Source organism: Calonectris borealis, chromosome 2, assembly GCF_964195595.1.
Source record: "Calonectris borealis chromosome 2, bCalBor7.hap1.2, whole genome shotgun sequence".
Lineage (NCBI taxonomy): Eukaryota > Metazoa > Chordata > Aves > Procellariiformes > Procellariidae > Calonectris > Calonectris borealis.
This window is the reverse complement of record NC_134313.1, coordinates 72,961,985-72,976,924: the sequence shown is the minus strand read 5'-3', so window position 1 is coordinate 72,976,924 and position 14,940 is coordinate 72,961,985.

Here is a 14,940-nt window from a genome sequence, read left to right as displayed (position 1 = left end):
TGAGAGAGAATAGCTATCTTAAGCTTGGGTGTGTTGGATACCATCATCATCCTTCCTTCCTTCCTTCCTTCCTTCCTTCCTTCCTTCCTTCCTTCCTTCCCCTCATTCCTTGCATGCCTTGGAAGTTGGAGCTGATCCAGGTGATGAATTACAGACCTATGTAAGAGACTGTATTTTTTCACTATAGCCACCTCATCTGTTCATGTATTACCAGTTCATCTTCCTCAGCACTAATTTGAGTATTCAGGACTTTGGAGTCGCTTCAGACCACCAATTTTATTTTCAAAATAGCAAGCAATCCAGCACAGTGCTGCTTCTTTTTATTTAAACCACAGCCGCTGTATCTGTATTCAACAGCTACCACAGAACACCACTTGCAAGGGCTCTCCTGTCCTGAAGCGAGGACGGCTAGGCGGGCAGCGCACGCCGCACAGCTGGAAGGCTGCTGCACTGCTGCTCAGAAACAACTCGCTTCCCGAGCCAGTCAGCATCTTCCCCTTCTCCTTCGGCACTCCACCTCATTGACTTCAAACTGCCAGTACCTTTCCAGAAACACCGCGTTAGGGGATTTGCTGCTTAGATGGGAAACTCATTGTATTAAATATCTTTGCCATGTTGTACCACTGGTTTTTAAGCAGACCTCTCCATTGATCTCACTGGGGCGTCTGCTTTAAACCAATGGCATAATTTGGCTTTTTAGCAGTAAGGTTTGTTCAAATAAGAGCAATCTCTGTTACAGTCAGGGGAATGCTTCCACACTGAAGGAATCAGCGTGCTTTCTATTTTAAACCTGACTTTGAATTGCCATCCTGCCCATCTCAAAATAAAAGTTTCAACAACTCCATATTTCTTATTGCACGCCTAACACATTTGAGTGTAACTGGGACAAGATAGCATTGAAATGCAAAAGCTTGGGGAAAGGAGATGATATTTTCTTTCTCAGAGCAACTGCAGCGTTCATGCTGAGAAACAGCGCTGTGCCCCACCGTTAATCTCAGGAGACGGTACTGCAGCCCCATGTCGTGAAGTCCTGCGTATGTCAGATGATTTAGCTCAGTCTTTAGACCACTATGAATACATGCCTTAACAAAAAGAATTCATTCGGGTGGTGGTCTTCATTGTTTGTTCTCTTTCACCACCCTGGCACTGTCATCTGCCTGATATACACCAGATACCTCGGAGGCATAGAAAAGAAAAGCTTTGCTATGGGCATTTGTTCCCAGGCCAAACAAGAGGAATTAAGTGTTTTAAAGGGAGTTATCATATCTAGTTTTACATAGATAATGATATGAAGTACTTCCAGCAGGATGTGAAAGATCCAGTGCAGTTCCTGAGAGAAGGGTACAGCATACGGCAGCATACTGGTGGAGCCGCAAGCAATCTGTTTGGGGTGTTATCTCAGCCCCAACTCCTTATCAGGCTATCTTTTCTAGACAGGCAGATCCTGCAGAGAAAGGCATCGTTAGTAGGTGTAATTGCTTCCTATGCTGGAGTAGAACATTTAAAGAAATACTGTATAGAAAATATAAACATCAGAGCTTCATCTGATGAAGAATGGTGACAACCAGTGACATCCTTTTCCATGGCCAGACTGTGATTTTATGTTTAGATTATGGAAAAATCAGTAATGTTTTAAAATACATCATCTCATGTATTAAGCAGTACATATTAAAGTAGCTATTAGACAAGACAGAAAGGTTCAACACTGACTATTCACGTTTTCAATCTGTAATTTTACTGGGAAGTCCTGCCCCACCCATGTTTGGTTTTGATTGTTTTTTTTTTTTAATTATGTCTTCCCTTGCAGTGGACTTGAAGATCTGTTTAAATATTGCTTATTAAAACGAGTGGGTATTGAAATTTTCTGTTCAACCAACTTCCTACCACCATTTTTTATAATTTTTTTTTTTTTCCAAAATTGTAAGTGTCTTAGCTAGGTTAGCAAACGCTGTAAAATCATCAATTTGCTCGGTTGAGATATGGTTTAAAAATGAGCAGTGGTATCCAAATTGTCTGTTGGATAAACTTTCTCATTCTGTTTTACACAGTTTTGCAGACTCTAATATTCACTCACAGGTATAATTTAAGATATCCACCCAAACACAGTGGTAATTATAATAAGCAAGTACTTCCTTAGGAGGTTCAGAGATAATTTTCTTCTTTTCTGTCAGTCAGCAAAATGCTATACATGTGTTACAGAATAAAAAAGTGCAACATCGAATAAGCCTTTAATGAAGATCTTCAAAAGCCATCTCGATTAGTCCTGGGCAACCTGCTCCAGGTGGCCCTGCTTGAGCAGGGGGGTGGACCAGATGACCTCCAGAGGTCCCTTCCAATCTCAACCATTCTATGAGTCTGTGATTCTGTGATGGTATAATATCATTCCCTTTATCCATTAGTGAGCATGTCACCACTCTAAATTTAAAACATACTGACCTGCTAAGTAATTGTTGCATACTGTTGAAACATAAGGGTGGTTTGTTTGTTTTTTCTAAAATATTAAAACTACTACATTCTCTTCTTTTAAATAGAGAGCATAGATGTCTTGTCTTTATAAGCACCTGATGCTGAGCTCAGTCATACCAACATGGCTCAGGAGAAGCTCACTAGTTTCTAGCATTATAGTAGCATAAAAGCTGAAGGGTAAAGGAAAATCTTGCCTGCTGTGCATCTTTTTCCCTTTGTCATAATTTTTAAAGAAATGCTGTTTATTGCTGAGTAAATCATACAAGTCCTTACCATGGGGCAGGGGGTGTTCCAGATTTTCTGGGCTGCCTTCAATGGTAGGGAAGACTGGTGTCCCTTGTGTACTTCATTTGGGAGTCCTTCCTGTATAAAACAAGCAAATTACGCCTATAATCTAGGGTGGTTTTTAATGATTTTAAGTAGTTATTTACTCACAGGTGCAAAAAATTGGTTTCTGTTGAGCAGCTTTACCTGTAAGAAAGAGTTTGATATCTGTGCAGACCTGAGTACACATCTGTGATATAGATTTTAGTGTTGTCTGGAGATACTAGGGTGAATTTTAAATAGCTATCTGGAATAGTCAATGCAGTCTCATCACAAAAGCACAACGCTCCGTTCAGGGTCATAACTCCATTTTTAGCATGTGTGGAGTTTGTGCTGCTTAGTACAAATTCTTCTGATACTCAAAAAGCTTATTTAAAGCAAAAGTGTAGCTGCACCGGATCTTGTTATAGAATTCAGTGTCACAACTGCTGACACCATTCCCCGAAGGGGGAGCAGCTGACAGCCATCTGAAGAACCTCTCCAAATACAGCAATTTGGGGAGAGAGAGTGTCCTTTCCTGCAGTTCTCTGTTCCTGTAGAGTGGCTGAGTAGGCTACTCATAAATCTAGCCCAAGTAGTGATGTTTTTAGTGTGATGGATCAAACTTTTGTTTCTTCAACAGGCCATGGAACTGTATCTAGAAAAAAAAAGGCATTTTAAAGTGTGTTGTGGAAATTAAAGAACAGAAATATTTATGTTCTGGTCTTGTGAGTCAGAGTTGCATTTTGGCAGGAGGTCTCAGAATATGGTGGGTACGATGGCAGTATAGTAAGTGTGATTTTCAGCTGAGGAAAATTTAACACTGTCTCTGTGGCTGAGAATCAGATGGAAGTGTCGGTTTTCACTTACCTTTTTATCACAAAAGCAAAGCAAGGACGCATTTCTCAGAGTGTGCCAAACTGGGCACTCATTAAAGGGCAAAAAGAGAAAGATTCAGCAGTAAAGTATACTGGGCAGGACAGGAGAACAGAGTGGTGAGTATATTTATAGAAGCCATAGATTATCATTCCTGGTACATCTCAAGAGTGCAGCCGTACCCGTGGAGGTAGCCATGCGCTTCTGTACCCAGGCTGGAGGTACAGCTTCAGGTCAGGAAGACAACAGCTAATGCCTTAAACACCATGGATAACCTGCTGCTCTTTCTGCAGAAACCTTCCCAAAATAAGAGCTTTCCCAATTCTCCAAAGCATTTGGAGATAACAGCTTTGTATCCATTAGCCATCAATCACTACCAATATCCGATGGCGTGACAAGTCCCTGATACTTCTGACACTTAGGTGTCCTGTCACACTTGTTCTGTGATCTTCTTTAGTCATTACTTGAAATTTTGTATTCTTTATGATTACTTTATAACTAGTGTTTGCATTTTACCAGGTCAGCCATTACAAACCTCTAAGCCAAAAGCAAATTTCAGTCCAGCAAACTTGCCGTCCCCTTGATACAAGAAGCTTCACATTGCTTCTTTGGTATGGGCAGATGTGAATCAAAGTCCCGGCTCCAACATTTTTAAGTTATGGAATAATTCAGGTCCAGATATTTCATTTTGGGCTTGTTTTTCCACTTTCACTTTGTGGTTCTCTTATGTGAGCAACAAGGGTTTTTTCAGCCATCTGTGGGGCTTAGCAGGACAAGCAGGCTCCTAGTCCTGGGGGAACAGAAGAACCATGGGGCTGTGTGCCACCATTTTTGTTTCATATGGTGCTCCCCTGCCCAGGACTAAGACCCCTCTTCTCTGTCAGTTCCCATCTCAAGTCTTTAAGGGAAACGCCCTATCAGTTTTTTGGCAGCTGCATTAAAAAAGACGACCTTGCTGTCTATCTGTCAGGAGAGGGGATTAGTTAAGTGGGAGCAACAGAGAGCTCAGCAAAACTCCTTGGCTAAAAAGAGAGGAGTTTGTAAGTTGTGGTAGTGGTGCTCCTCTTCATTCCAGCAGAAGTGCCCCCCTGTTCCTGCCTCCCCTGTTTCAGTATTACATTTAATGCAACGCTGCAAGGAAAGGCATGACCTTGGTCCTTTTAATGCCACTAAGTCACTACCTTTAGAAATAGTACAAGAGTATCTCTGGGATTTCAGGGTAACGTTGTGAAACTGTAGAGTCAGAAATGCTGTGCCTCCAAACTTTCCTAAGGTGGAGCAGTAGGATTTCAGCTGATTCAAGGTCCTAATTGTTTGTGGGTGGCACTCAAATATTTTACCGGGCTGTGGAAATAAAATATCAGGCACTTTCAGTCTTGAGTGCTGTTGTAAACAGTAGCTCTTGTGCTCACTGGGAATACACTGTAAATACATTTCTCCTTCCTTACATTTTGAAATCACTTTAGAAATTATCCTGTGAATTCCATGCACTGCAACTCCATTCTGGCAGATCACAGTTTGTGAAGAAATGGGAAAATTGACTTTTTGACCAAGGAGGAGGAGAGGAGGAGCCTCAACTGTCTCGGTCCTGCCAATAATTCCACATTTACTACACTTTTAAGCAGAGGAATTTTATTGATTAACGTTAGGTATATTGGAAAGTATTGGAGCATCAAGCCTGGATGAGCACTTAAGTGACCACGAAAGTGCCATGGGGAGGGTTCTGTTACTGCTTTTTTTCACATGGCAGCAGCCTCCTTAGATGTGAGGGTATCCCAACCATTTGTTGTTGAAAGAAGGAATGGAAAGGAGATATCAGCTGTTGGAGCAAGCACCCTGACCGTTGCCTTTTAGACAACATAAGAGCTGAGCGGGTTTTGTATGCTAGGCACTAATAGAAGCCCTTCCCTTAGTGGATGTTTTTGGGGTTTTTTTTGGGTAGTTACTTTTTCTGGAAGCACATTATAGAGGTTATGCAATATATTTTAAATATACCAGATGCCAATAATGAGGCCAGTGCTACTCCCATCAAAACCAATGGCAAATCGGTCTACTTCAGCAGAAGATGGATTGAGGTTTAAAATTGTTTGAGAGGAGATGACTGTTCCTTTTTATGATTTTTCTTTTCTTATTATTCCCTCTTTTCCTTTTTCAGTGCCATTACCGTATGGATTTAATCCTGTTCCACATCCATTAGCCACTAGTGCTGCATTAATGTGAGCTGGCTATCTAAGATCCTCCCTGGTGTATGGTCCTAGCTCGCATGGCATGTATAACAAAAGCAACTTGGTTCCCCATGGCTTCTCTCATTCGCTCCTAATGTATTTACCCACCCTGCCCACTTTTTCTAATCAATTTTATTGCTGGCTATATTAATGCTGCCCCTGAATAATGACTGGAGTTGGAGATATGAAATATTGAAAATTGACTGAAAGGACCAGAAGCTGGAAACAGATGGAAAAACCTTGCTGGGGGTGGTGTGTTCTCCTTCAGAACTGTAATCTAGCACTATTCAATGATTTTAAATGATCTAATTACCAAAAAGAAGAAATGGTACTAATAACTATATGTTTAAATGGTCTTAAGAAACTTTTTTTTTTAATTTCACCAAGTACTGTAATTCATTGCATCTGTTTTGATTACTTTTGCAACCTGCTCTTTTCATTTAACAGTTTTGCTATACTTTGTGAATATAACAGTAATACTTTAGCTTGAATACTTTTTTAATTTGACAAAAACGAAGTATTTATTTTTCATTTTGTATTGGTCTATGGAATGCAATATAATATTTTCTCAGTATTCATATTGAAATTGTCAGATGTGTATGTGCACTGTTGAAATCATTGTAGAATGTTAAATAAATTGTGACATCTGTGAGCAGCCTAGAATGACAAAGAAGGATGACTACAAGTTTGTGGAGAATAAATGTAATGGCATGATGAATAGCCAAGGAAACGTGTGAAATAATTTTCAAACATGCCGATTTTTTCCCCCGTTCCACGCCATACACTCTTACCCTCCAAAATGAGCTTGCGCATTTTAAGTAGTGGGTATGTGTGAATTTGTGAAATACAGAGCTGATATAGTTTTTACTCAGGAAGGAGCTATTCCTTTCAAAACTTTATATTTACAGAGAAAGGACACAAATTCAAGAATACATTGTTTATGTAAATATGCACACATATCTCGGGATCACCATAGCCAGAGGTGCACACGTATGGCCAGTTTGCATGCTCATTTCAGAGAAGGCTGTACCAGCCCCCTCTGCCGAAGACCACGAGGTCAGAGAGTGACGGTGGGGGATAGGGACCGAATCTTGCCTGGTGTCTGGTTGGTCTCGAGCAGGTCCTTCGCAGGCTCTCGGCCACCCATCTGCCTGCTGGGTTTGCATTGCTGCCCAGTGCTGATTACCACAACACGAGCTCGCTGGAGAGCAGCGCGGGGCTCTCAGCGAAAGGTCACCTCTCCCAGGGGCCCTGAGACAAAAGAGCAGCTGGTCCCGTCCTCCAGCAGTTTTCTAATTGTGGAGTTTACTGTTACACTTTAACGGGAATTAATGCAGATGGGGTGAGACTCACGTGCATACGTAGGGTACATGTCCGTCAAGGAAGTAAACAGGGAATTCTGCAAGTTGCATTCAACAGAAAGCTTTTATTCAGGACACGTTGCGGTCCAAATCCGATGAGGAAACTGTGTTTTATACAGTTTATCCTTTTAGTATGTTATCCTTGTAGAGGAACCCAGGGGAAAGCTACAGTGAAAGCAATTCTAGTAGGTGTTTTGTATAAAGATGTTTACTACTAAACTAAACAAATCTGATGTATAATATAGCAGTTACTGTATTACAGTTGCTTAATCTACGAACCACGTTCTGTTTTAGTTTATTGCTGGACAGGATCCTGCTGTTACTGAAATATTTAGTGGAATTGGTAACCCATTATGTTTCCATGTTGTAAAATTTACCATGTTCCTACAATAGGGGATAATACTGATTATTCATATATACATTTGTTTAACCTTCCCTAATTTGTATGATGTAGTGCATCTGTTACTGCATCAGGGACATGGTGCTCTGTTGTTAATTTTCCTAAAATAAATGTTGAAATACTGTCACAAGGAATGATATGGGTAAATTCCATTTTGTTCATGCAAGTGAAATGATCATTGCATCTCGGAAAATCTCCAACTCATATTCTTCCATGGAAACAAAATCTTACCAAGGGGTAGAGAGTTCCACTAGGAATCAAAGTTAATTTCTCTTTTTTTTTTTTTTTTTTGGGAGGGGGCGTGGATACTCCTAATTGTCATATGCTCTAATTGCAAACAAAAGACAGGCAAAAGAGTGTGACACTGAAAAGATAAAAATAAAAAAAAATTGCTTGCAGTCTGAAGCCATGATCTTATATTTAGGGGTGGAAACTATTTTTTTTTTAAATATACAGAGTGACTGACTGGAGGCTAATGGTAATAATTATTAAAATCAAATTCCATTGTATTCTAACCATTGCAATCATTACACTCTTACAGGAAATCCCAGCCACTGAAATCAAGGGGAAAAGAAAACATGAAATGCCTTGAATGGGGCAAAATTATTCCCTGGGAGTAATTTGATCTCTTAACACCATTTTGATCTCTGATACAGGATCTGGATCAAGTTATTACCTATAATGTCTAGATAATGCTATGAAAACCTGGAGATTTCTAACAGCACTAGGTGTTCTTAGTAATTAATAATGTGGCCTTGAGCAATTTTGCATGAATGGTAGAAAGTTGGTATTTTCAGGCAGATATTGATCAGACAGAATTTGGGTCGGCTGTGGAAGAATAGGCTCTACCAGGCAAAGCCTCATGCAGCAGCCTGTTTGTTAAGGTTACCCTGGGCTTATTTTTTATTTTATTTTATGAAAAATGACTCCTGCTGACACAAGGTCAGTCCCTTTGCAGTGCCACCTGCAATATATTCAGCATTCCTTGTAGTGACCAAAAGATCTTTCTCTGCCCATTGCACTTGGGGGGGGGGGGAAAAAAAAAAGCTTTTTAGATTTGAAGTTTAAGCACGGCTTAGGAAACTCTGTTTGAAATATTTACATTTGATTCACTCAGCTCACGAATTATAGTTCTTGTTCTATCTTTTGCCTGTAAGACTTTTCAGCTGCATAACAGAGCTCCAGCATTGTGGATAAGAAACTGAAGATAGATGACATATAGGAAAAAAAATATAATTTTATATATGCCAGAAGGCAACAGAAGATTTGACTTGGAGATGTTCTCAATCAGATCTGAAGAGCAACGTAAATGTGGAGGATCAGCAGTAAAAAGAAGTAGTGAATAGCAAATTATGCGTAGTTGTCGTAAAGCGATGTTTAAGTTGTTCTACTGGCTGAAATAGGATCGTGTGGCTTAATAAACGAAAATGCAGAATAATATCATTAATTTATATGCCATTTTGCAAATTTCTGGCACACTCATTGCTCTACATTGCTCAGTCCGTGCTTACAAGTTTGCTCAAATTCAGCCACCTCACAGATGGGCAGTAGGTAACAGTTTCATAGCATACTGCAAAACAGTGGGAAGGAGGGGGAATTTTGCCAAAGACATTGACATAAACCTCTAAAGAAAAATGCTGCAGAGCAAGCAAGAAATACAGTTTTAAATACATATGGATGCATTCACACATGGGCAGGCTATATGTAATCTATTTCATCTATAGCAAGCTGGTAGGATGAAAAGTTATGATTTTACTGATTCTAGGCATCTCAGACCTGACGCATGCAACCCTTACATCTTCCTTTGTAGTGAAGCAGAGGCTTTGGAGAAAACTACTTTTAGGGCAAGGAGATTTTTAAAGGTTATGAATATGTAGCCTGGAAGGCTTAAGTTTATAGATGAAACTATTATAGCTGGATATGGAAGAATAACCTGCAGACAGAAATAGTGCTCACAGCCTGGCATTTCGAACATATCACATTGCCAGTCGTTTTTTCAACAAGTGGGGCTATAGCCAAGTGTCAAGTTTAATTGCAGTCACTGTTTATTATCGGTATGGGACTAGATGATGAATTTTTCACTTGTTGTGAGCAGTTAATAAACTGGTAAGTTAGATTTGCAGTGCATTCTCATGTACTTGTTTTAAACTTGCAGATCCTTAAAATTCTTCACTTTTTCAATTAGAAATAATGATGATGGCTTTTGTTCACTTCTCTTTCCCTTTTACTGTGTCTCTTCCTTTTATCAGAGAAGAACAAGGTAATAAAAGAAAGCAAAAATGAAGAAACATCCACTGACTTTTTATATTTTTGGTCATTCAGCTGAAATATAATAATCCAATGATATCATCCAGGTCTTTTAAAATAAATCCCCTTTATTGAATAAGGAATTTCAAATTATTTTTTTCCCAAACCCTGGCCATTGGTCTTCAATGACTCATTGTGAAGCTGGCTTCAGCCAGTGGCTTCAGAAATGCCTGCAATTCCTTTCCCGTAGTAGGTGCTCAAAGACTGAAACATTAGATAAGAATGGCTGATCATGTTTTTCTTCCATCTGATTTGGGTGGGATGATAGTACACGCATTACAGAGTTAAGAGGCTGCCTTGATACATAGCTTGGCATTTTGCCATGGAAATGGCCATAGACTAAATCTGCTGAATATTTGTATTGGCTTGTGGTGGTGGCAGTGGGTGGTGGTATCATTTTGAGCAAGCAAAGGCTGAATATCTAATTCTTTTTGTCTGGTTTGCTTGATTCTCAGTTGAATCACAATGACTCAGTAGCTTCAGTATTACAATGATTATTGGGAGTTATTTCAGTATGCATTTTGGCATACGAATCTGTATTCAGGGTTAAATAATCAAGATTTATGTGGATACTCTATGAAACTAAGAAGTTGAATACAGTCCTGACCTTATTCAGGTCCATGCCAAAGCGTGCACCAACTTCTTGAGGTTGGGAACTGTTATCAAGTAACGATGAATTTAAGGAATTGCCACTAAGTCTTCCGGAAGGCATTTTGAAGACCAATTACCCCTTTAAATATGGCATAAATACTTAAAAGACTTCACTGGAAGACATCACAACCATTTGTGGAAAAAATTCCAACATTATCAGAACAAATAAAGCCATAGGCACCTGTTTTCCTTGCCCTGACATGAAGCATAGTAAGGGAAACCTTGCATTCACGTTAGAGAGTGGTAGATGGAAGAACTTAATTTGGTCACCACAGGCAAGAACATCTGGACTTTTTGGAGGTGGTTAAGGAGCACTGCTTATTGCTTAGGGATAACCTGGCAACATTGCAAAATTCTGTTATGTTAAAGGAAAGTTGTACCGTTGTGATGCACAATCAGCTTATGTGGTCATGTGTGTACGCCAGCGTGTTTGCTGATGCTAGTTTCTGGGATAAACAGTGATAGAAAGCAAGGCTTCAGATGTTTCGTATGGATTGATGGACATCTGAATAACTTCAAGCAGTACTTTCCCCTGTTTTCCCGTATTAGTTCATGTAACATTGGAAATTAGTTATGAACAGGACAAATTGGGTCAGTTACTTATATTTACACTTTAAGTATTGCCTCTTTTAAAAGAGCCTGCTGTAATTATTTTATTTCACGGAATGTTCAGATATTGACAATTACAATTTACAGTCTAATTCTGCTGTAGCTATGTTACTTTAAGGACCAGAGGTCAGATGAAATCCAAGGTCTTCTGTACGTATTGCTGGAAATCCATTTCCAGGATAACAGAAAAAATGCATTTACTGTCTCTGTAAATGCTCACTCAATACAAGGTGACTGTCAGGTGATTTTTAACCATTCGAACTTTTCCCTCTCTTTGTTCTCCTACAATGAATAAGAAAGATTGGAAAGGTTCTTAGAAATGTTGAATTTTTCCCCGCTATTTAAAAATAAATATCGGAAACACCTGTTCTGATTCTTATTTTTGGAGTACTTACTGGAAATCTTAAAGATGTATAATTGCAAGTTCTCACATTTTAAGCTGAGAGACAAAAGTGTTAACAAAAAATCTCTTCTCCAAAATGTCAGTCATTGGAGCTGCAGAATTTTTTTTTTTAAAGAAACAAAGAATTTTTGTGTCTAACAACAACAAAAAATTCTTTTATTTACCCAACATTTATTTCCTGGTTTTCATACTGTCCTTTTTTCGTGAGTTGCCATGTCATTGTATTTTACTCAGGTAAACAAACTTTGAATTCTAAGTGGGAAAAAGTAGGAAAGTAGAGCTCATCCTTCCTTAAACAACAAAAAAAAAGATTTTTCATCCTCCTTGACTTTTTACGTAAGGCAAAGAAACAGAACAAAATGCCACCTGATTCCGTGCTCTTTGCAGGTCTTTATTTATTAAAGGACATTCAGAATGACTTTGAATCCAGTTTAAAAAATTTTGCAGAAAACTGCCCTGCCTCACTTGCACATCCAGCCTTGGTTGTAGTTAGGTTCCTTACAATGTGATGGATTAGGATTTGTCATTTGCTTTTTGCCCCCCAGGTACTGTACAATGCATGTTGGTAATGTGCTGTACTGTGCTGATGCCAGATACAACACAAGAAAAAGTCATGATTTGTTCAAAACGAATCGCCACTGCTAATAATTCATGTGGGATGAAATCTACGCTTTTCTGTGGGTCTTTCTGCTGGTGAAGTGAACAAACCAGAGCTTTTATTTCTCTGGAATATCTGCTGGACTGGACCCTTTCTGGTGGTTACTCATGTACTCTCCCAGAAACTGCACTTTAGAGCAAGTCTATATAAATACGCTATTTAATGGATAAATGGGTCGAAGTTAATGCTATATATGTTACACATACACGTATGTTGCACTACCTATTTTAAGGCTTTAAAGTTGGAAAAAGAAGAGTTAGAAAACAATTTTGTGTTAAAAGCAAGCCAGAGCATTTGTTATAAATGGTAATTCAGGTCTTTTACTGACAGATATGAGGCATATAGTGGATAGTCTATTTGACCTGGTTTTGATAAAATGGGGAAATAATAAAGCTGGAAAGAATAGCTTCATAGTGTTCATTGCCTCAGGATTGATTTAAACTTATGCAGAATGGCATGTATTTTATAAGATTAGCTTATTTTTCTTAGTATCAGAATTGACTTTTTACCTAGTCACAATTACAGTTTCATCTCTGTAAATAAAACCAGCTGTAACAACATGTTCTTCTGTACTTTCCTTGATTATCCTGCAACCCCAATTGTATTGGATACCAACCAGTTTTGCCCACTTACTCTGATCTTGCAGTAGTTTATTCAGATTGTGTGTGTCATGCTCATTGTTTTCCTGTATTTTTCGTGTTTCTACAGCTCATTCCTTGTGTTTTGCTGTTTAAATAGCATGATTCATCTGTAGCTGTCACACCGGTTTACTAAGAATGTTACTAAGAATGACATTTTATCTTTAGAGAAAATAAGGCTTAGAGAAGTTGTGTGATGTGGAAGTCAAAGGCAGGAAGAGATTTCAGGTCTTTTAATTTGCATACACTGCTTACCTAGTCATGCTATTTAGATATTGTATGGTATCCTTACCATAACAGTGAAAATCTAGGTGAGAGAGGAAGATTCAGGAAAGAAAATCGTCTAACCCAGAACCGCATGCCTCGGCGGGGGGGATGTAGTATGCTATAGAGTTCAGTAATTAGAAAAAGAGATGCACCCTACCTTAACCTTTAATAGTTTGCAAATAATTCAGTGGAGATACAGAATCAAAGCGGAAGGATGGGGTTAGATTGGTTTGGGATGGATGTGGTGTCAGTATGCATAGAATTTTTTATTAAAATTGTTGATGGATGACACTATTGTGGCTACTTGCAACACAGTAGGCACTGAGTGGAGTGTTTTTCTCATGACAGAGTGGTAGCACACGTCAGGTAGAAGTGACTACAGCCTCTGCGGTATCACATTGCATGATGGTAAGAGTCTTGCAGGAATTGTCTTCAGATCTACACTCACTATTCTATTCTGGCTGATATGGAAGTGGAGGCATTTTTCCACCCCCTAAAAAGCAGTTAATTACTGGCTGAGTCTGAATATTCTTAATTATTTAGGTTTGTGTTATATCAGAAGAAAGGCTCTCTGAGTCAAAATATGCTTATGGGTACTCTTTATATCTTCAGAAGAAGAGATAATCTGCTCTTGCTTAAATCAGCTATGTCTTGTCCTTATACATCAGTTCAGCATCTACCAGCATCTCCAAAATAAATCCTTGCAGAAGCTGAAGTAATATATAGCTGGACTGTGCAAAAGAACTTTGGAACTAAGTTGGGTTTTATGTTTTCATGCTTGTAATACTGGAATGATTTCTTTTGTGTGCCAAATTTATTTACACCTCCAATCTAAAGTACAGTTTTGCCCTTTTTGGATCTTTTGAGAGGACCACTCACTAAAAATTATGAGGTAGCTAGAAATGGGATTTATGGTCCGTATTCACTCTGTTGGCTAATACATTTTTTCAGACCTATTCAGCTTATGCAAGCTCCATGTAATGTGCTGTTTTATTCCCTGGCAGACAGACATAGAGAAATACTAAATACTAAGAGACTGTTTGAGGCATCCTACATTTTTATGAGATGTTTTTGTTTGTTTAGATTATGTATGAAATGAATAATATTCACTGTTGTACACTGCATATGGTCTTAATTCTGCGTGCTCTACTCAGTCAAAATTTCCCATAGAGGACATTTTTGACTCAACAAGATTTGCAAGGGTAAGTCTCATGGATCTTAACAAATAAGAATATACCGCAACTGAGAAGAGCCAGAACTTCACAAAATCATTAGTCGACACTTTGCAGAATGCAGAAAAATGTCTCTGTTCCACTCAAAGCCTAATTATTGTATTGCAAAATTTTGAGGCACTAATAAGGACATATTGAGCTTTTGCAAGCCTATTGCCAGTAGGCAATTTATTATCCAATAAATCCTCCACCCATGATCAGATAGCTAATGGAAAGTGCTCCAGACTTGAAGTAGCAGCATGTTCTTTCTCTGTTAGCACAATGTTTGCATTAAAAAGATCAATCAGAATATTTATTAGCACAATATCTACAGAAGAATATTCTGATTGACTCTGGATTGTTGGAAAATTATATATTTTACATCAGACTTCAAAATAGTCCCCAGGGCTTTGGCTCTGGACTAGTTTTTCTCCTGGTTTTATCTTCAGGCCAAGAATTTTCTTTTTTTTTTTTTTTTTTCTGCATCTATTGTTAATGTATATTGAAGTTCTTCCTCAACAACAAAAATCTGAAGTTTGTCCTTCATGTATTACTTCTAGACATA